This window comes from Gossypium hirsutum, chromosome A01 (genome assembly GCF_007990345.1).
Source record: "Gossypium hirsutum isolate 1008001.06 chromosome A01, Gossypium_hirsutum_v2.1, whole genome shotgun sequence".
NCBI classification, from domain to species: Eukaryota; Viridiplantae; Streptophyta; class Magnoliopsida; order Malvales; family Malvaceae; genus Gossypium; species Gossypium hirsutum.
In genome coordinates, this window is record NC_053424.1 from 42,078,732 (window position 1) to 42,102,585 (window position 23,854).

The window sequence follows — 23,854 nt, forward strand, 5'->3', positions numbered from 1 at the left end:
GTTTTGTTTATAAATTTTTATTTTTATTTTAATATTTAAGATAACTTGAGTTCTAACTTTTGGATTTTAATTGCGTTATTAATTTATTATTTTAAATTTTAAATTTAAATTCATTAATTTTTATATTTAGTTTTAAAGTTAAAATTTTAATAGAAAATTTAATTTGATAATGAATTTTAATAGAAAATTTTTATATTTATATCATGGATATTATTCTTCTCAATATTTTGATAATGAATTTTAAATTTTTTATATTTTTCATGACCTTTATAATATTTTATAATTTTTTTTTTAAATTTCATGACCTTTAGTGGCGTTTTCTTAAACAAGCGCCGCAAAATATAGCGGCGTTTTTTGCGACGCTTGTAAAAACGCCGCAAATAGTTTTAGCGGTGCTTAAAAGATCTTAAAAAACACCGCTAAAAGTCAATTTTGCTGCAGTGCATATATCAACAATTTGCATTTTTGATCAATTCATGAACCTTAAGTTCATGCCTTCAAATCTCATATCTCATTCTCACTTCACATATCAATTCATAATTTCACTATCTCATTTCTTTCATCAACTCATTCAAATCAAGATTTATTCATTTTCTTATTTCATTAAATTACCCCTATTAACAACACTCGGACTTTGACGGATACACAGATTTTAACCAAACACACCAGAATAAATAATCCTCCCAAACACACCAGAAAGGCATTAAATGCCTCTTTGGATAATCCGAAGAAATAAAGTAACATCAGTATCTCCTCGGCCTAGTCGAAAAGTCCCCTGAACTCTTCCAAATCTTATGGCATACCAACTATATCTGATTTAGCCCGACTAGTTAATAGGGTATTCAAATCGTTTCTCAATTCAATCTCATTTCAATTCAAAACTTACCTTTCAATTTAATCACAATTCAATTTAATACATTTTCCACTTTCTAATTAATAAACAATTTAAATACTCAAACATATTCATACTTTATCTCAATTTCATTCATGTCAATAGTAATACTTACCTTATAATTTACTTACCATACATAAGAATTTAAATATAACATTAACTAAATAGTAGTTTGAATTATAGTAATACAAACCGTGATTCTCGTGTCTACTCCTCGTCCACTTTTTCTTTTCCTTTCTTCGTGGATGCCTCGGGTGCGATGTTAGCTACGAAAAATTAAGATAATTTCATAATCATTAATACACTACTAATTTATATCTAATTAATTGAATTTCTATTCAATTTTGTACTTTAATTTCAATTTAATCTTAACTAAATTCACTTACTTTTCTATCTCAATTCATACTTTATTTCTACTCAAATTTCAACTAAACTTAGACATAACTATCTAAATTTCATCATAAAACTCTAATTTCAAAATTCTTGCAATTTAGTCCCTACTATGTAAAACTAATAGCTTCTTTTATAATTTAATCCTTTAATCAATTCTAACCAAAAATTTATTCAATTAAACCCCTAATTCAACAATTTGTTCAACATGAATCATGTTCAAAAATCTAAGAACTTCCAAAATTTCAACTTAAATTCAACAAAAATTTGTTCTAATGCTTCTAAAACATCAAAATTAAAAGAAAATGGCTTAATTAACTTACCTATTAAAGCTTCAAACCTTAAAATCCTAGTTTTTCCCTTTATTTTTCTTTCTTCTCTTTTTCTCCTTTCCCTGCTTTTTTTTTAAAATGGCTTTTCTGTTTCTTCTTTTCTTTATTTGTTTCCTTTCTTTTTATCTTATTTACTTTATATTATATTTAATTTAATTAATAATTAATAATTATAAAATATCTTTATACTTAAATTATAAGTAAATTATGTATTTAAATTACAATTGTACAAAGATGATTTTTACGTATTTATATTTTTATTACCATACATTTGTTACAACTCAATTTATTTTATAATATAATAATTTAATTTAATATAATATTTTATTAATATAATAATTTAATATATAAAATATCTTTACTTAAAATTTAAGAAAATATACAATTATATTACAAGTGTACAAATACATATATTACACGTGTACAATTTTATCATCATACATTTGTCCTTATTTTAATTTATTTAATAATAATAGTAATAATAATATAATTAATCTAATAAATATCATGTAAAAATCTTAGATCTTTTAAACATATCTCACCTCACCTATTAAAATGGGCATAATTGCCTATTTAGTCCCCTTTATTTTATTTTGATCTATAATTAGACTTTTACCCTTTATTCACTTTAGTCCTTTTTTCTAATTACTCTTAATTAAGTTAACTTCACCTAATCAAAACCTAATTAGATACACCATTAGACTCATAAATATTTCTAATAATTATTTATGAACTCAGTTTACTAAGACGAAAGCCCGATAATGCACTTTTTTTATGCCCGTAAATTTTGGGTGATTACAAATATAGTTCAAAATAGAAAAGCGAAAAAGTCTAGGAAAATAAAAATAAAAATAAATGGACTCAAAAGTCCTCATCATCAGACGCACCAGCATCGCGAGTCGTCAGCGTTGAAGGAGAAATATGGAAATGCTGACAAATCTGCTGCAATGTCGCATCAATACTGTCGGACCTCTGAATACAGTACTGACAAAAACTAGTGAGCTCCTCGAAAGATACCCCTCGGAAGCTAGCAGCAGAAAGAACAGGTCAGTGACTCGAAGGTGGAGGCTGTGGTGGGTCCTCGTGATAGGGAGAAACATCACCAGTGAAGTCCTCGAGTTCATTTTGAGAGTCAAAATGAAACAATCTGTACAGAAGAGGATCTACTCCACGATGTCGCTCAATCATCCTGATGTATATCATGCTCGATATGCCCTGAGGGGACATCTGGACGACTAGTGTGAGTGTGGAGAACTGCTCCAATGTGTCGAGGAGAACGAAGTGTCAAGCGAGGTGAGTCTCGTAAAGGCCTAGACAGATGAGGCCCTTCCTGCGGCTGTCAGCCTGATGGCAAAAAGATAGAGCAATGAAGTACGCCAAATCAAATATATACTCATGCGTTATGCTCCATAAAAAGTAAGCGTCGTGAGTTCTAACAACTCTAGTGCTCTCTTTCTAACCTGTAAGCTAAAAGAGCATCAATGTACCGTAAGGTCGGAGAGAGAGAAGTCACCTTCAAGCGACTTGGATCATATGGTGTCTGGCTAGATGTAAGGTCAATCCAATAACATGATGGTGAGTGGTGGATATGCCGATGAAGTCTAAGGAAGTCCTCGGTGCTCATAAATTCCTCCGTATAGAGTCTCATTGCAGCACCAAACTCTAAGACACTCATCTGTCACACCAAACCACCAAGGCGGAAAATGATGGTGCCTGGCTCGTTATAAACTATCATGACCTGCTGTGCCAGAAACATTGAGCAAAACTCCAATGTCAGCTCCATCTAGGTGGGCTCGATGATGGCAAAGAATATCCCATGAAGTTGTTGTGATAATGGAACGCACGTCATCAGCGAGTCGGACATGCTCCAATGCGGCCTAATCAATGCAGTGACCTGGACCAAGTGGTTGTGCTCGAAAGAGCTAATATAAATCCTCCTAAGGGCCCATCGAGAATCAAAGATAGGGGTGACATGCCTCAACAGAAGCGCTCAAGGAGGAGGTCCCACCGGAACCCTTCTGCTTTTTCAAAGTAGGGACAACAACCTTAGATTTGCCACGAGGGTTTGTCAAGGTGTGCCTGAAAAAAATAAAAGAATTTATCAACAAATAAATAAATCAAGCATCACCAAAGGCTAAGAATGTCAAATCTAAATAGTCCCAAATAGCAAATTTCTCCTAAATAAAGAATCAAAATATTCTAAAAGCAAGAGTAATGAAAAGTAGAAATAAATAAATAATCCTAATACTATGAACAGAGAACACACCACTCAGTCTAAGAAAGTCAGAAACAGTGAGCAAGGACATTGAAATAAGAACTAAGAATACATCAGGAAAATGGCTAAAAATGAAAACTAAAGTAGCAGTAGTAATACAAATAAATGATTTACTAAAGAGAAAGTAAAATAAGTAGCAACTATATTCATAAAAGAAATAGTAAATAACTGCTAATAAATAATAATAATAATAATAAATAATATGGAAAGAAAATAATATATTAATAATAATATATAAAAAATAAATAAATAATTAAATAAATAACATAGAAGGGCAAAAGGGAAAAACCAACTGAGAAGAAGGTGGTGGCCTGAGTTAAAGGCGCGGCGGTGGGGTGGTTCATGTGTGTAGGCTGATTAGAGCATGGGAAAGGGAAATAAAGAGGATGGAAGAGAGAGTTGAAGGAAGAGAAGGGCAGTTAGGTCTAGCTCGGCGAGAGTGTGAGGGGAGTATTCGGTTAGGGTGGCTTTGTAGTGGTAGTGGTTGCTGTGCGACGGGGTTAGGAAGAAGGAAAGTAAGACAGAGGTGTAGTGGTCGTGCATCTTGGGGAAGAAGGGGAAGGAAAGGGAAAAAAAAGAAAGAGAGAAAGGTAAGTGAGGTTGGGGATGGGCGTTGAAACGAAGGTGAAGTAGAAGGAGGAGAAGAGGGGAGTTTAACGTGGTGGTTGGTCGGAGAATGGTGGCCGGAGTAGAGGAAGGTTGGGGTTGATTGCAGCTAGGGTTCTTGGGGATTTAGGAGGAAGAAGAAAAAATAGAGAAATAAAATAAAAGAAGTTAGGGTTTATGGGGTGACACGATCGTGTTTAGACCCATGTTTGGCTACACGGTCGTGTCGCACGCCCGTGTGGTCTCCTGTTCAGCCCGTGTACGAGTAATGAAATTGCTCAATTTTTGCACGGCCTTGGACACTCCCGTGTGTCCAGGCCGTGTGGTTCACACAGACGTGTCGCATGGTCGTGTGCAATTTTCTTCGCTTCTCCCATACCCGTGTAACCTCCCACACGTCCGTGTAGCACGGCTGTGTCGCCCACATGGTCGTGTGCCTTGCCCGTGTAACTTTTTGACTTGTTTTAAATTTGAAAAATTAAGCTCCAGGTTTCACATGGCCATGTCACACGCCCGTGTGAACTGTTTTAGCCCGTATCTCTATCAATTTTTGGGAAAATTAAGTCCCAGGTCCCACACAGCCAAGGACACGCCTGTGTGTCCTGGACGTGTGGGTCACACGGCCATGTCACCCTTCCGTGTAACTTACTGTTGATTTTTTCAAAATTTAAAACTAAGTCAAAAAGATCCACACGGCCTAGGACACGCCCGTATGTCCAGGCCTTGTGGATTTTAAAAACCATTTTTTTAGATTAATTAATTTTTAAAATATCATGAGATAAAATTAGTAAATTAGGAATGTTAACGCTCGGATTGCCTCCCAAAAAGTGCATATTTAAAGTCTAAGCTCAACTTACCTCGTATACGCATGGTCACATTGGTTTGAAGAGTCGAGACTCTTCTTTCTCGCTGTAAGTTCTTTTATTCAAATAAGGTATAAGTCGAGTAATATTTACCTTAAAAGTGACGAGATTAGAATGAGTTACATTGATTTGTAGCCTTCGTTCTTCATGAGTTGTTCTAGTTTTGTCACATGGACTAGATCATAGCTTTATCACATTTTTCTAAGGGATTTCCTGCAAAGAATGTTGAGCCACTGTGTTATTCATATTAACAGAACTCATAAAATTATCTCGATCACTAGATGTCTTAATAGAATCACGAGCTTGAAGTTTTACTGTTTCATTTCCTACACGAAGAATGAGTTCACCTGTACCAACATCAATAATTGTTCTAGCAGTTGTTAAAAGGGGCCGCCCTAGAATTAACGGTACATCACTATCCTCATCCATGTCTAAGACAACAAAATCGACTGGGAAAATAAATTTAATCAATTTTAACAAGCACGTTTTCAACAATACCCCTGGGAATTTTAATGGTTCTATCTGCCAATTGAATGCTCATCCTAGTTTGTTTGGGTTTCCTAAGACCTAGTTGTTTAAACATTTTATAGGGCATAACATTTATACTCGCCCCTAAATCAGCTAAAGCATTATTAACACTTAAACTACCAATTAAGCAAGGAATAGTAAAACTCCCTGGATTTTTCAACAGTTTAAGGAATTTACCAAATTGTTCATTTGTGTGGTCTTTCCTTGTCACATCTGGATATGGCACATGAGGTTTATACTCCTTACTTACTGATTTTTGTTCATTGTGACTTACCTCAAACTTACCATTGCTTACCATAATGTCTTGCCTCAGTTCAGATTCAAATTCAGTTAACCCTTCTACATCTCGAACAGTAATTGTATGAAGCTGTTCTCTTGGGTTAGTTTCGGTATTGCTTGGCAAGCTACCTTGTGGTCATTCTGAAATCATCTTTGCAAGTTGTCTTTTCTGATTCTTGAGCCATTGAATCGACTCTTGTTGATTTTTTTAGTGTGGTTTTAGTGTTTTGAAAACGAGTTTCTGACACCGAAATAAACTTCATCAACATCTCCTCAAGATTTGACTTCTTTTCTTGTGAGTAAGGTTGTTGTTAGAAGCCTGGATGGGGTTTTTGTCTTTGATTTCCTTGACCACCCCATGAGAAATTGGGATGGTTCCTCCAACCTGCATTATAAATATTACTATTGGGATTGTTCTGAGGTATTACACATATAGTTGACTTGTTCGTTCTCTATGTTAGGGTTGTAGGACAAATATTCTGGACTGTTCATCACTCCTCCATTTGTATCACACTGCATCAATGGATGTACTTACGTAGAACTACACAAACCATCACTCTTTTTACTCAAAAGTTCTACCTGATTTGACAAAATGGTGACTACATCAATGTTAAAAACGCTTGCTGCTTTCACCGACTTTGTTCTCATGACTTGTGTAACACCTCAAACTCGGTCTAGATGTTATGGCCGAATCTAACGATGTCACATAGTACTACTTTTTGAAAAGTATGTCGTTACAAAATCCCCTTTTCTATTTAACCCTTTTTCATTATCTTATTTTAATTTCAAATCATGTCGTTCGTTTTCAAAACATTAACCATTTGCAAATTGGTATTCAATTTCCAAAACATTTTTTTTATTTCAGAAGCTTTTAAACAGTTTGCGTGTTCGTGGTATTTTGATAAAACATCTATTTCATTTGAAAACCCGAGTTTTACCTATCACTACCAGATTTAAGTCATAAAATCATATAGATCCAAATTTAATCCAAAATCTGTAAAGGCCATAATTACAGTAAAATACCCCCAAATAAAAGTAAAATTATAAATAGGCAATAAACAATGTAAAAGAAGTCATGCGGCCACCATTGAGTCCTCTGCTGCATCGACCCGTCTATATCTGAGGATTACTTGTACAAATTAAACAGAAGGGGTGAGTTTACGTAAACTCAGTGTGTAATCCCCGTACAAATGAAGAGACAGTAACCAAATAATCATAGTCTAGGCTTAATCCCTTTTCAATATCAGTATCAGTCCAGTTTGGGCCATAGCCCATCTCTGTACAAAAATAGTCATGCAGTAGGGATTTAGCCCATCACAGTACCAGTAGCAGTATCAGATATGCAGTCACAGAAATCCTACCCATCCAGCCTCTACACATCATCTCCGTCCAACCCTACACTCCATGTGGGGATATAATCAACCCACTCATTCCTACACTCCAAGTAATACCGAATGATGCACTAAATAATAATTTGCAGCTATGCTGCCAGTAAATTAGGGTCGAAGCCTTTCAGTACACTTCCTATGAACAATATTAACCCCCAACCCAATGCAATGCAATATACAATTATGACATGCTTTAACATGGTAACAGTACATACAATATCAGTTCAGTGAAAAATCATCACACTCGATAACATGTATACATATACATCAGTCATATAGTCATTTCATTCAATTAGGGGTCTAGGTAAGCTTACCGACCCTACTGTAGGTTCACAGTCGTCTTAGACGACCCTTGTAACCTTGGCAACAAATCAGTGAAAATGGGCTCACACACTTATGTTGTCTGCACGTATGGTCCCACATGCTCGTGTGGCTTACCCGTATGGGCCCACAAGCCCGTATGGCCCATACGACCCAAATTAGTCGAGCCCTGTGTCGCACACGGCCTACCTAGCCATTACATAGTCGTGTCTGATGTGCACAGCTTGGCTTCTTCGATCACATGCCTGTGTTAAGGCACACGGCCTACCACACGGGCAACCACACGCTTGTTTGGCATCGACAGTAAGGTTTTTTGCTTTCACTAAAACCTTGTTTTCTGTGCAATCGAGTACACACCTGGTTTAAATTGATGCTAAACCGGTCCCTGGGAACTCTAGAACCTATAATTAACCAATATCACTTAGTTTATCATTTAATCAAACATACTAAACTAAACTCGAAACAAAATATTCATCTCTCAAGCAAAAAAAAATTACCTTCTATTAAAGAACGAGAATTCCACGACCTTAGAACGCCGATGAACGATAATCAGCCCTTCGATTAACACCTACAAACCAGTCAACCCCTCTTTAACCAATATTTAGAAGAAACTGTTAAGATCAACCGAAAACCAAACTTACCGAACGACCAGGATTAGGCGCAGCACAAAAAAAGAGGTGAACTTGAATAAAACCACAAAAATGAAAAGGAGGGAGAGATGGAATTTAGGCAAAGAGAGCGGGAGAAAAGAATAGAGTTTTACAAAAAGAGAAAATTGACAGAACAATTCTGATAACCCCCTATCCTAACTCCCCTTACTTTTCTCCATCCAACACCCCACTACTTAGAGTCCAACCACAGCACAACTCTTGCCGAGAACTAGACAAAATTAATACTATCCCTTACCAACGCAGAGAATCGAACACAAGACCTCCAACATTCCAACACTCTACTTAACCACCAGACCAATAGGCTCATCTTGTTAACAATTTACCAATTATTAAACTTAAGCCCTTTAGACCAGGTTAAGACTTGATTTAGAATAAACAAATTTTGCCCAAAACATGGCTTGAACTTAGAACCTCTCACAAACACTCAAAACACTTAACCACTGAAGTAAATACACAATTGTGTCAAAATTCACAAATGCCAAAATTAAAAAATAAATTGGGGCGTTACAACTCTACCCCCTAAAAGAAAATTTCGTCCTCGAACTTTACCTGATCAGAATAAGTGAGGATACTACTGACGCATCGCATCCTCCGGCTCCCACGTGGCCTTCTCAGTGCTATGGTTCCGCCACAGTACCTTCACTAATAGAATAACTTTCCTCCTCATAACCTTTACGTCGCGATCCAAGATCTGAACCGGATCCTCTTCGAAGGTTAGATCTGGCCTAACCTCGATATCCTCCACAAAAACAATATGCGTGGGATCAGAGCAGTAGCTCCTCAACATCGAGACATGGAAAACATCATGAATCCGATCCAACTCTGGAGGTAGCTCTAACTGGTAAGCAACCGGTCCCACTCGTTTCAGTATGCGATAGGGTCCAATAAACCTAGGGCTCAACTTGCCTTTTTGACCAAATCTTAGTACCTTCTTCCATGGTGAGACCTTAAGAAAAACGGAGTCTCCCACAGAATACTCGATCTCACGTCGCTTCAAGTCCGCATAAGACTTTTGTCTATCGGATGTTGCTTTCAACTGGTCTCAAATCAACTTAACTTTATCCTCAGTATCAAAAACTAGTTCAAGACCCAGAACTCGTCGCTCGCCCAACTTAGTCCAGCATAAAGGAGTGCGACACTTACGACCATAAAGTGCCTCGTAAAGTGCCATCTGTATACTAGACTGGTAACTATTATTGTAAGCGAATTCTGCCAACGGCAAATACTCCTCCCAACTACCTCGAAATTCAATTACACAGCTTCTCAACATATCCTCCAGTATCTGAATCACCCTCTCAAATTAACTATCGGTCTAAGGATGGAACACAGTACTGAAGTCTAGCCTTAAACCCAGTGCCTCATATAGCTTTTTCCATAACCGATATGTGAAACGAGGATCCCTATCAGAGATAATCGAAACTGGTACCCTATGCAATCTCAATATCTCAGACACATACAGTTTAGCCAGCTTCTATAGCGAGTAGTCAGTACGAACCAGTATGAAATGGGTGAACTTGGTCAACCGATCTACTATAATTCACACTAAATCCTTCTTAGTGAGTGTGAGGGGCAACCCACTAACGAAGTCTATAGTCACTCTCTCCTACTTCTAAAGTGGAATCTTAACTGGCTGCAACAAACCCGGAGGTAACTGATGCTCAGCCTTAACTTGCTGGCATGTCAAACATTTACCCACAAAATCGGTAACCTTTCATTTAAGTCCTGGCCACCAGTATAACTCACGAAGGTCTCGGTACATCTTATTTTCGCCAAGATGCATAGCATAGGGGCTATTATGCACAGCATAAGGGCTACTATTCACCTCTCTCAGTATCAACTGCCTCAATTTAATGTCTTTCGGTATACAGATTCTCCCCCAAAAATAGATCACCCATTCGCTATTCGGGCTAAAATCCTCAGTAAGCCCACTCTCAACCTATTAGAAATGAAGACCCAATGATTCATCTTTCAACTGCTTACCCTTAATCTACTCAATCCATGTAGGCTTAACCTGAAGCTTAGCTAGCAGACTTCCATCGTTAAATAAACTGAGGTGAGCAAACATCGCCCTCAAATTTGTCATAACCTTACGACTCAGCGCGTCGGCCACCACATTGGCCTTACCAGGTAATCTGTAATGCCCTAAAAAAATCCTTAAGTTTATTCTCGTATGTTTGTGTTACACAAATACATGTCTACTTTCGTGGTTAAGTGTCCTAGGAAGAGTCTAAGAAGTCTTGGGTTCAAGCCTTGGCTTGTGCAAAAGTTTTGTTTTAATATGAATAAACCTTGTCTCTAGTCAGTAAGCTTTTAAATAAATGGGGGTAAAACATGTCAGAAAGGGCCTGCTGGTGGGATAGGTGGCGTGTTGTTGTTCCATGAGGTCTGAGGTTCGACTCCTGCTTTGAGTAATAGGAGTGTTCTATTTTGCTGCTAAGGCCATGTGGAGGTTCTAGTCAACCTGAACTACTGAAGATTTATGGTGGAATTTGAATTACGTGGTTCAGGGAGGAGTGAACGGTATGGAGGGATTTGGGGAGGAAAATATGAGATTTTGAATTAGTGGGAGAGTAGTGCCGAATTTGAACTTTTGCTCAGAGAATTTCGGCTGTAGTTGGATAACTTTGAAGAGCCAAGTGAGGGGAGTGTTTTGAGGTCATACCGAATTAGGAGACTCATTTTGGTTAAGAATTGGTCATAGCTCATCTTTTTGCCTTTCGTGCCGAAATTTTACTTCTGTTTTCTTTTCTCTTACTTCTCATTTTATCGTTTTTCTCTCTTTTGGGGTTGAATATTTCTTTCGAGTATCTTCTCGTTTTTGTTGTTTATTCTAAATTTGCACTTCTCTCGATTTCACTTACTAATCGATTGGCTCACCTCTAATGGTCGTTCTCTCAATCAGTTTGCTTTGGGCGAATACTCTCTCTCTTTTCTCTCTCTTGATTCTTTTCTCCTTTTATCTTTTGTTTTGGCCGAATACTCTATCTCTATCTTTTCAGTTTTGGCAATTGTTCTTTGATCAATCAGGTTCGAGTGCACGGTTATTATCTTTTCTCTCTCTTTCTGCCATAATAGTCTTTTACCTTGTTGCTGATTTTTTCTAGGGGTGTGGTGGTGTAGCCTTTGCCTCTATCGTATCATGTGCTTTCAGCTTTCGCTTGGGGTGTGGGTCGATTGCTTCTTTCTCCTATTCTGATTTTGCCGCATTCGGTAAGTTGTTATGCGATTGGTGCAAACTATTGTTGTGATCAATAATGGTTTAGGTTATCAAGTTTCGGTTGTATTGTAAGTTATTTCTAAAGGGCTTGTAGTCAGTCTCTTGAAACGGGTTAAGTGTGTGAGCCACAATCAATCGATCAAGGAAAGTGATAAATAACCTTTTGGATAAGTGTTATAAAAAGGGATTGTTTAATCCTATTGATTAAGGGACTGATGGTCTGTCGTGTTTGAATCTAGGTTTGGAGCGCTTTTGAACTATTTGCGCAATTTTGCAATAAGGTGTGTAAATACAATCTCAACTGTGGAAATTGACAAAAGCCGAAATAAGTAAATCATGATGCTACACGGGTGTATGCTCCATCGTGTGGTGGTCCGTGTGACTAAACATGGGCATTTGATCGTTGAGGCCGGTCATGAGCGATTTTATGGGCCGAGGTCATTTTGGGCCATTTCGGGTCGAACCAGGCTGTGTGGACCCTGTGGGCCCACAATATGGGCCGTTTGCCCATTTTCACTGTTTGACTGTTAAGGTTGCACGGGTCACCCGAGACGATTGTGGACCTACTGTTGAGTCAATAAGTGTACCTAGACCCCCTAGTTGATAAAATACTGTTATGCCCTTATGAGATGTATGAGTATATTTGAGCATGCCATTTTAAACATATTGAATACATGTATGATAGTATGACATGACCGACTTGATGCATGATATGTTGAATGGGGATGGGGTTTATTATGATTGGAGGAAGTGTACTGTACTGGCAACTCTGCTGCAAATACTGTTTAGTGCCGCAACCGATACTATTTGGAGTATAGGGATGGGTGAGTTGATTATATCCCCACATAGAGTGTAGGGTTGGATGGAGATGGAGTGTAGAGGCTAGTTGGGTAGGATTTCTTTATTGCATATCTGTACCACTACTTTTACTAAGATGGGCTCAGGCCCAAACTGATACTGATATTGTAATTGGCTAAAGCCCTAACTGAAACTGAACCATTACTAAAATGGGCTTAGGCCTAGACTGTATATACTCACTGTTTGGTTATTTGATATGGGGTTACACACTGAGTTTTCATAAACTCATCCATCTGTTTATCTATGCAGGTAATCCTAAGTCTTAGGTAGATCAGTTGCTGCGAAGGACTCAAAGGTGTCCACACAACTGCACATACTTTCACATTTGATTTTTAAAGTATAAGTAATTTTATTTTGGGTAATTTTATTGTAATAAGTCCTTTATGGATCTTTACTTTAATTTGAGCTTTTATTTGTTTTGATTTATAATTGCTAGCAGTAGGAAAAGACACGGGTTTTCAAAAAGATAACTATTTTTCAAAAACACTACGAATATGCAACATGTTTTAAGACCTTCCGCGAGAAATAATGTTTTAAAATACAAATATACTAATGACGTTTTAATATGATTAACTTTTTGACGAATAACTCACATTTTGAATTAAATGAACGCCTTTAAGATCATAAAAGGAGGTTAATAGAGAATGGGTTTTTCATCAAACATCACACTTATAAAAAAAACACTTTAATGTGACATCGCCAGATTCTGTCATAACGTCCAGGCCAGGTTTAGGGTGTTACATTTTCAATCGTACAATCGTAATCCTTAAGCAGTTCAATCCATCTATGCTGCTTAAGATTTAGCTCCTTTTGAATGAGGAGATACTTGAGGCTCTTGTGATCCGTGTAGATGATACACTTTTCACCATATAGGTGATGCCTCTATATTTTCAATGCGAACACCACTTCAGCCAACTCTAGGTCATGCATCGGATAATTCACCTCATGAGCCTTAAGCTGACAAGACGCATACGCTAACACCTTACCTTCTTGCATCAACACACATCCCAAACCGACATGTAATGCATCATTGTAGACAGTAAACCCTTTCCCAAACTCTGGCTATATCAAAACAAGGGCCTCAGTCAATACAGTTTTGAGCTTCTCAAAGCTCTCTTGTTGCGCATTAGTCCAATTAAACAGCACACTCTTACGTAGCAGCTTAGTCAAAGGTGCCGCAATCAGTGAAATCCCTTCTAACAAAACATCGATAGTATCCTACCAATCCTAGAAAATTATGAATCTCAGATACAATCTTAGGCTCAATCCAAGACAGCCTCAATCTTTCGAGGATCAACTCTAATCCCCTCAGCAGAAACCACATTGCCCATAAATACCACCTCACGTAACCAGAACTCACATTTACTGAACTTGACGTATAGTTATTTCTCTCGTAGAACTTGTAGAACCACTCTGAGATGTTCCTTATGTTCATCCTCAGTTTCCGAACATACCAGTATGTCATCAATAAATACCATCACGAACTGATCTAGATAGGGCTGGAACACTCGGTTCATCAGATCCATAAAAGTTGTTGATGCATTTGTTAGTCCAAATGGCATCACTAGAAACTCGTAGTATCTATACCGAATCCTAAATGCCATCTTAAACACATCAGCCTTCTTAACCCTCAACTGATGATACCCAGACCGGAGGTCAATCTTGGAGAAAATTGAAGCTCCTCGAAACTAGTCGAACAGATCATCTATCCTCGGTAGGGGGTACTTATTCTTTATTGTCAACTTGTTCAATTGTCGATAGTCAATACACATACGCATAGAGCCATCCTTCTTTTTCACGAACAGAACGAGTGCTCCCCACGGAGACACACTAGGGCAGATGAACTCTCAATCCAGTAACTCTTGAATCTGAGCCTTAAACTCCACAAGCTCTTTCAGTGCCATCCTATAGGGAGCGGTGGACACTAGAGCTGTACCAAGAAGGAGTTTAATCTCAAACTCTACTTCACGATTCGGAGGTAACCTTGATAGCTCTTCAGGAAAAATGTCCAGAAAGTCCTTAGCTGTCCTGATATCCTTAATCGAAGAATCCCCAAAATCTGAAACACTGATGTAGGCCAGATACACTTCACATTCCTTAAGAACTAACTTTTTGACCCTCAATGCAGAAATCATATTCCATAAGTAATTCCGACATTCCCTAACTACGACTACCTTACTATTCTCCTCAGTTCTCAGTATAACACTTTTTATGGCACAATCTAAGCTCACTCGGTGTTTAACCAACTAATCCATCCCCAGTATCAGATCAAATTCTCCGAAAGACAGTTCCTTCAGATCAGCCAGAAAAATAGCCCATTGAACCTCTAAAGGAACATCTCTAAACAACTTATTTACCCTTACCGACTATCCCAGCAAACTCAATACAGTCACCTCACTTGCAGTGCTCTCAACCACGATACCCAAGTTCTCGGATACAGTACAGGCTATATAGGAGTGAGTGGATCTTATGTCTATTAGTGCAGTATAAGGTACATTATAAATAAAGAATGTGCCTGTGATAACGTCCGAAGCATCTCCATCCTCTTGGCAATGTGCAGTATAAACTAGAGCCGGCTGCCTCGCCTCAGTACGACCAGCACCTCTGTCCGGTGCTCTCTGACCACGGCCCAACCCATTACCACCTCTGACCTATCCACAGCCTCTCGACGGCTGCTGAACTGCTATCAATGATGGTGCATTACAAGTACCCGGAGTTTGCATCTGATTAGACCTCTGCGGACACTCTCTAATACAGTGCTCTAATGAACCGCACCTCAAACAAGCCCTAGGTCTTTTCCAACACTTGCCCTGATGGTGTATACCATAATCAATACACGGCGGCTGTCCAGTAGCAGCAATAGGAGCCCCAACTCTGATCGGCCCACCAACTCTGGCCTTTTTCTTATGCTTCTGAACGAAACTCAAAGGCTCTGAATCCCTCTTACTCTTACCTCTCTCGATTCTGGTGCTCAGCGTGCTTCACTTCTTTGGTGATCTTCACATTATCAACCATTACAGTAAAGTATCGCTTCCTCTGCAGAGCTATCAGAACCCTCAGATTATCCCTGAGGCCATCATCGAAGCGAACACATTACTCATACTCAGTCGCCACCATACCTCACGCATAGCGGCTCAATCTTAGAAATTCAACCTCATACTCGACCACCAATCTATCCCTCTGATTCAAATTCAAGAACTCTCTCCTACGAGCATCCACATAACTGGCTCCCATATACTTTCCCTAGAAAGCGGTCTTAAAGAACTCCCAGGTCAGTCGATCAGGCTGAATGCCCTCCTTAACAGTAAGCCACCACTGATATGCCTCATCACGTAGCAGTGATACAGCACCCTTTAATTTCTAATCAGGAGTGCAGTCCAGGTCGTCCATAATCCTTTTTATGGCCTCTATCCAGTACTTAGCCACATTAAGGGAAACTCTTGTAATACCCCTGAAAAGCTCAGCCCCATTTGATCGAAGTCGTTCCGTAACTGACCCACAGCCTCCGCTCTAAAATTAGGCCCAACGACCTCTTTAAAATCCTCAACATAGCCTAGGACAGAGCGTCGTCTCCAGCCACTCGATCATGAGACTCAATCTCAGTTACAGATGAAGTCAGTGTCTCACTAGTATCCAAATTAGGTAGATTACCAGATCACGAAGACCCAGCTTGAGTGCCCTTACGGCCTCTACCATGGCCTCTTGTACCCCATCCACGAGTACCTCTGGTACTCATTATCTAATTGCGTTTTATTTGTGTTAACAGTTTTATGCATCAGTTTACAGTTCCAATGTTTATTAACAGATATTTTATGAAAATAGTATTAGAAGTGTAAAGTTTATTTCGCACATCGCAGTGTCAATCAATGTCTGTCAGTTTTACTACAGTCTCGGTATACCCTATTTTGGTGTTTTCAGTACAGTCTATCTATAGTAGTCTCAGTATATATTACCTATAGCAGTATCAGGATATACTATCAAAAACAATTTCAGAATAATTCACAGGTTCAGAAAAACTTACCAGATCAACGCCGGAGACTTGGTGTACCACACTTCCAGTAACAACATTTAAAAATCAGTTCTCAAAAAATCACGTCTTAAAAACCCATATCCACAGTCGAGTTTTGAAACCTGGCTCTGATACTATTAAATGTAACACCCTAAACTCGGCCTAGACGTTATGGTCAAATCTGACGATGTCATATAGTAGTGCTTTTCGAAAAGTATGTCGTTGCGAAATCCGCTTTTCTATTTAACCTTTTTTCATTATCTTATGTTAATTTCAAATCATGTCGTTTGTTTTCAAAACATTAACCATTTTCAAATTGGTATTCAATTTCCAAAATATTTTCATTGCGGAAGCTTTTAAACAGTTTGCGTGCTCGTGGTGTTTTGATAAAACATCTATTTCATTTGAAAACCCGAGTTTTACATATCACTACCACATTTAAGTCATAAAACTGTATAAAATCTAAATTTAATCCAAAATCTGTAAAGGCCATAATTACAGCAAAATACCCCCAAATAAAAGTAAAATTATGAATAGCCAATAAACAGTGTAAAAAAAGTAATGCGGCCACCACTAAGTCCTCCGCTGCATCGACCTACCTACATTTAGGGATTACTTGTATAGATTAAATAGAAGGAGTGAGTTTACCTAAACTCAATGTGTAATCCACATGCAAATGAATAGACAGCAACCAGATAATCACAGCCTAGGCTTAATCCATTTTCAGTATCAGTATTAGTCCAGTTTGGGCCTTAACCCATCTCAGTACAAAAATAGTCATGCAGTAGGGATTTAGCCCATCACAGTATCAGTAGCAGTAACATATATGCAGTTACAGAAATCCTACTCATTCAGCCTCTACACACCATCTTTATCCAACCCTACACTCCATGTGATTACACTCCAAGTAGTACCAATGAGGCACTAGACAGTAGTTTACAGCTGTGCTGCCAGTAAATTAGGCTCAAAGCCTTTCAGTACACTTCCTCAGAACAATATCAACCTCCAACCCAATGCAATGCAATATACAGTTATGACATGCTTTAACATGGTAACAGTACATAGAATATTAGTTTAGTGAAACATCATCACGCTCGATAACATATATACATATACATCAGTCATACAGTCATTTCATTCAATTAGGGGTCTAGGTAAGCTTACTGACCCTACTGTAGGTTCATAGTCGTCTTAGGCGACCAGTGCAACCTTGGCAACAAATCAGTAAAAATGGGCTCACACGCCCATGTTTCTGCCTGTGTGGGCTCACACGGCCTGAATTGGTCTTGATTCACACGACCTAGCCCAGAATCCCACATACCCGTGTGGCTTACCCGTGTGGGCCCACACGGCCTAAATCAATCGAGCTCGTGTGTCGTACACAGCCTACCTGGCTATTACACAGCCATGTCTAATGCGCACGGCCAGGCCTTGTCAATTACATACCCGTGTTATGACACACAGCCTACCACACAGGCAACTACACGCCCATTTGGTGTCAATAGTAATGTTTTTAGCTTTCATCGAAACCTCATTTTCTATGCAATCGAGTACATACCTGGTTCTAATTGATGCTAAAGCAGTCCCCGAGCACTCCAGAACCTATAATTGACCAATTTCACTCAGTTTATGATTTAATCAAATGGACTAAACTAAACCCAAAACGGAATATTCATCTCTCAAGCGAAAAAAAGACATTACCTTCCATCAAAGAACGGGAATTCCATGCCCTTAGAACGCTGATGAATGATAATCAGCCCTTCGATTAACACCTATAAACCAGTCAACCCTTCTTTAACTAATATTCAAAAGAAAACGTTAAGATCAACCGGAAACCAAACTTACCAAACGATCAAGATTACGCGCAGCATAAAAAAAGAGGTGAACTTGAATAAAACCACAAAAATGAGAGGGAGGGAGAGATGGAATTTCGACAAAGAGAGGGGGAGAAGAGAACAGTGTTTTGCAAAAAGAGAAAACTGACAGAATAATTCTGATAACCCCCTATCCTAACTCCCCTTACTTTTCTTCATCCAGCACCCCACTACTTAAAGTCCAACCACAGCACAACTCTTGCCGAGAACTAGACAAAAATAATACTATAATACTATCCCTTACCAACGCAGAGAATCGAACACAGGACCTCCAACACTCCAACACTCCACTTAACCACCAGACCAGTAAGCCCATTTTGTTAACTATTTACCAATTATTAAACTTAAGCCCTTTAGGCCAGGTTAAGGCTTGATTTAGAAGAAAAACAATTTTTTTCCCAAAACATAGCTCGAACTTAGAACCTCTCACACACACCCAGAACACTTAACTACTGAAGCAGATACACAGTTGTGTCAAAATTCACAAACGCCGAAATTAAAAAAAAAAATTGGGGCGTTACAACTTGCCACTGATAATTATTCAGTGACATTTCATCTATAAACTCATAAGCTGCTTCAGGTGTTTTGTTATTTAAAGTCCCACTGACGGCTACATCGATCAATTGCCTAGTTAAGGGGTTCAAACTGTTGTAAAAATTTTGAACCTGTAACCATAGAGGTAACCTATGGTGAGGGCACCTTCTCAATAAATCCTTATACCTCTCTCATGCATCATAAAGGGTCTCGAAATCCATTTGTACAAAGGAAGAGATATCATTCCTTAGCTTAGCTGTCTTAGTCGGTGGAAAGTACTTTAACAAAAATTTCTCGGTCATTTGCTCCCATGTAGTGATAGAACATTGTGGTAGGGAGTTCAACCACTGTTTAGCCTTATTCCTCAACAAGAAAGAAAACAACCAAGGGTGAATAGCATTATTAGAAACGCCATTTATCTTAAAAGTGTCGCAGAATTCTAGGAAATTAGCCAAATGAGTATTTGGATCTTCATCCTACAAACCATCAAACTGAACAAACTATTGAATCATTTAAAAAGTGTTAGGTTTCAATTCAAAATTATTTGCAGCAATAGCAGCTCTAACAATACTCGATTCAGCCTCAGTTAAATTAGGCTTGGCATAATCGTACATAGTACGAGGAGCAGGGTTTGCATTTGCAGGATTCGCAGTAAGTAGCTGATTATTCTAATTTTCTGCCATCTCCTCAGTATTAATAACTTTCTCTTACCCTTCTATTGTACTTTTTCGGCTTTGCCTTACTTCTCTATAATTTTTGCGAGCTGTACTTTCAATTTCGCTGTAAAACAAAGGTGGTCCCGACGAGTTTCTTCTAGTTATAAACTAAATAAACCTACCAGAAGCAAAAAACTAAAGGAACCTGCCAGAAGCAAATAAAAGAAAAATTAGAAAATAAGAAAAAAATAAAATACAATAAAAATAAAAATGGCTAAAGTAATAAAAATTAAGTGTTACTAATATTTTAGTCCTTGGCAACGGCACCGAAGGCTTGATGATGATTCACTTAACTAACTAAAATCACGACAAAGGCAAGTGCACCTATCGAATAATAGTATAGCTGGTGAGTCGGGAATATCGTATCCACGAGGACTAAAAGTACTGGTAATTACTATCTTTTTATTATCTAGCCTATAAATTGAAGGGTTGTTTTTAATCTAAAATTAAACTAATTACTAAGAACTTGATAGAGAATAAAGTAAGAAAATAATCGAATAAACTCATATGAGAGGCAATATCCAGGAAATAATCCACCTAGAGTTCACTTATTATTCTGAATCTGAATTAAACGATTTATTCACTTGCCTTAATCCGTAGAAATCCCTAATTTATATTAATATCTCTTTTGAGAGTAAAAATAACTGACTCTAGGTTGATTAATTGAAATCTCTTTCTAATTAAAACCCCTATTGTCGCATTAACTCGATCTATGGATTCCCTTATTAGATTTGACTCTAATCCGGTAGATTTATGTCGTCTATTTCTAGAATTACATGTAACTCCACTCAATTATGCCAGATCCACTCTTAAACAATGACTTGCTCCACTGAATTAAGCATATCAATCATGAATTAATATCCTGAAAACATTAAAACATGGAATAAGTACACATAATTGAGATTAAGAAATCAAGTATTTATCATGTAATTCAGAAAATTAAATAACAAGATCCATCATAGGTTTCATCTTCCTTAGATATCTAGAGGGTTTAGTTCATACTTTTGGGGGAAAACATCTCAAAATTAGGAAAACAACAAAACATAAAGAACCCAAAAACTTCTAAATAAGTTGACTGGAGATTTTCAATCTTGAAGGAGATCATGCTTTTGAGTTGATTCCGATTGCGTTCTCCGAGTAATTTCTTCTTTCTTCTCTACATGCTCTCTTAGGTCCTCTTCTAGTGTGTATTTATAAACGTTAGAATGCTCAGAAACCCTAAAAATTGGTTTTTTTAGGTATCTGGGAAATAGGGTTCGAAATCGACACGAGCTGTACATAGGAGTGTGGCCAGCCCATGTGGGAATAGCCAGGCCGTATGGATCTTGAAAGTAGTTTGTTTTGTTCGATTTTGGCCCGTTTTCTGCTTCTTTTGCTCCCCTATGCTCTCTTAAGTATAGAAACATAAAATTAAAGGATTAGGAGCATCAAATTTACTAAATTACATAATAAATCATCCAAAAACATGCTAAGCATGGGATTAAAACATGTTACTTTTATGGTTTATCACCTTGTGATGTTGACAATATGGTTTTTGGCTTTGCGTTGTTCACTAAATTTTCAAAAATAAAATTACACACTTTATCGAAATTGGAAAATGATGTTATGACATACTTCCAATCCCCAAAAATCAACATCCAAAACGAACCAATCAATAAAAACACACTAAAATCCAATCATTATTTTGGCTACAAGCATAAAACATTTGACCTTAACATTAAAACCAGCCCTTTTTAGGCGTTCGAATACTTACCTTTTAAAGCATAGTTTTTTTTCCCAGCATACTTAATTCGACGGAGAAGTACATACCTCATGATTCACACCGAACAAATCACATGAGAACGATAAGATATCCACCACTACACAGAATCGAAAACATTATCCTCATGAACTGAGCGATTAACCCATATATCACAAAAAAAGGTACGTTGATCAAACTAGTTCCCTTACAATGCGTAGCTCGCAACGAAACATAAGAGAATGTTGGTAAAGATCAAATTAATGGTAGAATAGAAGGAAAAACGAAAAACGATCTAGATCGAGAAATAGTAGAACAACAAATTGATAACGTTCAAATATGGGAATAACAAATGAAAAAGAAACTATCCATTAAATTTGTTTGTTATCCATATCAACTACTCAAATTTTGACCATATGGGCAGCATAGACAAAGACAAAGCAAAAATAATTTCGCTTTGCACACACGAGATTCAATTATGGGATCTTTGGGTAAGCTGAAGCTTTATCACTGAACCAATAAACTCATTCTTGTTAATAGTTGAGCAAGAATAATAATACGTTATATATTTAAAGTTAGGAGTTGGAACAAAAATAATAAAAATTCAAAGGTAGGGATTTGAACACAAGACCTCAAGCATATAAACAAAACACATATCCACTGAACCAAATTAATTTACTTAACAGGATTTAACAATTTTAAAAAGGAACTTTGGAGCGTTTCAATTGTGTTAATAGTATTCTCAACAAATGAACCTAATTTTTCATATAAAACCTAACAAATAATTAACAAATAAAAAGAATTATGAAAAAGCTTCCTACAAGCCTTTTTTTTTCAAATCATCATCTTTTGCATTCTTGGCAACTAGAAGAATCGTGTAATAATATGTACCCATCTCTAAGCATAAATTTTATTGTAAAATTTATCTTCATCTAATTTTTGTTGCAATTTATTTAGAAAAATATGTAAATTTTTTGGGTCTTCGACTTTTCTAACATGTTTTAGATTTTTTTTATTTTTGTAATTTTTTATCTTTTTAGCTACATATATTTTTATAATGTATAATTTCTTTTATATTTTAAATTTTTTATGTAATTTTATATATTTGTGACTAAATTAAAAATTTTCATAGTTGAGTGATCAAAATAGAAACATGCTAATAGTTGTGTGACTAATTTTATAGTTTACCTTTTCAAAATTCAAAAAGTATAATAACTAAAGGTGATCAAATTGAAGAATGTGTCTAAATCTACAATTCTTGCATAATACGAGACTAATAGCAAAATTTGACTTAATAGATTTAACCGCTACGATTTAGATCAATATTGAAATTTCAAAAATAAAAATAAATATAAAGACTAAAATTGACTAAATCATAGTAGAATAATTAAATGTGAAACTCTCGCATGTTGTACAAGACTAATAATATAATTTTGACTTTCAAATAGTGGTAAAAGTACCACAAAACTCCCTATTATATCTTGGATTACATTTTAGTCTCTCTATCGAAAAATGGACAAATTAGTTCATGTACGTTAGGTGAGTGAGCAAAATAACTTATCGATTAAAATTGCATCGTTAAAGGTTTGTTTTGGTGTTTATATGCAAGGTATAATAATAAATTTAGCCTTGAACCTTAACACATTATTCAATTTTATCCCCACTCTTTTATTAGAAGTAAATTAAAATTTTTCGAAACTAATAAAGCTAAAGGATCAAAAAAGCCTTAGCAACAATTTAAAAAAAAAAATCAATTAAGCCTTTTTAAATTTTAAAGATTAATAAAAAAAATTATAAAAAATTATGAACAAAATTTATAAAATAAAGGTTATAAAAATTTAAAATTTATATTTTTATTAAAAAATAACAATAGAGGTCCAAAAAATATTAGGGTCAATTTTTTTAAAATCTTATAACGATTAGATTTTAACGGTTTGGTATTGTTATTGTTTAATACAAAATTAAAAAATTTGTTTATACTTTTTATGATTTTTTAAATTTTAAAAGAGCTTATTTTTTTATTTTTTTTGTGTGTGTGTGGTGTACATGGATTATGGTCTTTTTGACCCTTTAGCTTTATTAGTTTCAAAATTTTCTAATTTACTTTCAATAAAAGATTAAGGGTCAAATTGAATAAAAATGTAAAGGTTAAGTGTTAAATCTATTATTATATCCAGGGGCATAGCCAAGGGGTTAGCATGACCCCCTAAAATAGAAAATTTTTCATTTAGGCCCTTTAAAATTTTTAAAATTTTAAATTAGTAAAGGTAAAATTACACTTTAGCCCATCTAAAAATAACAAGTTTGATTTAATCCTTTAAAAATTATAAATATATATGTTATTCAAATAGTAAAATTATATT

At 36.6% G+C, this 23,854-nt stretch overlaps 1 non-coding gene across 1 annotated transcript; it reads left to right on the plus strand.

Annotated features, from left to right (window-relative positions):
• The first annotated feature begins 19,184 nt into the window (after nt 1-19,184).
• LOC121207577 (small nucleolar RNA R71) lies at nt 19,185-19,291 on the plus strand. The gene has a single exon (XR_005902665.1). It is a non-coding gene; the product is annotated as a small nucleolar RNA R71 (small nucleolar RNA).
• Nucleotides 19,292-23,854: the final 4,563 nt, after the last annotated feature.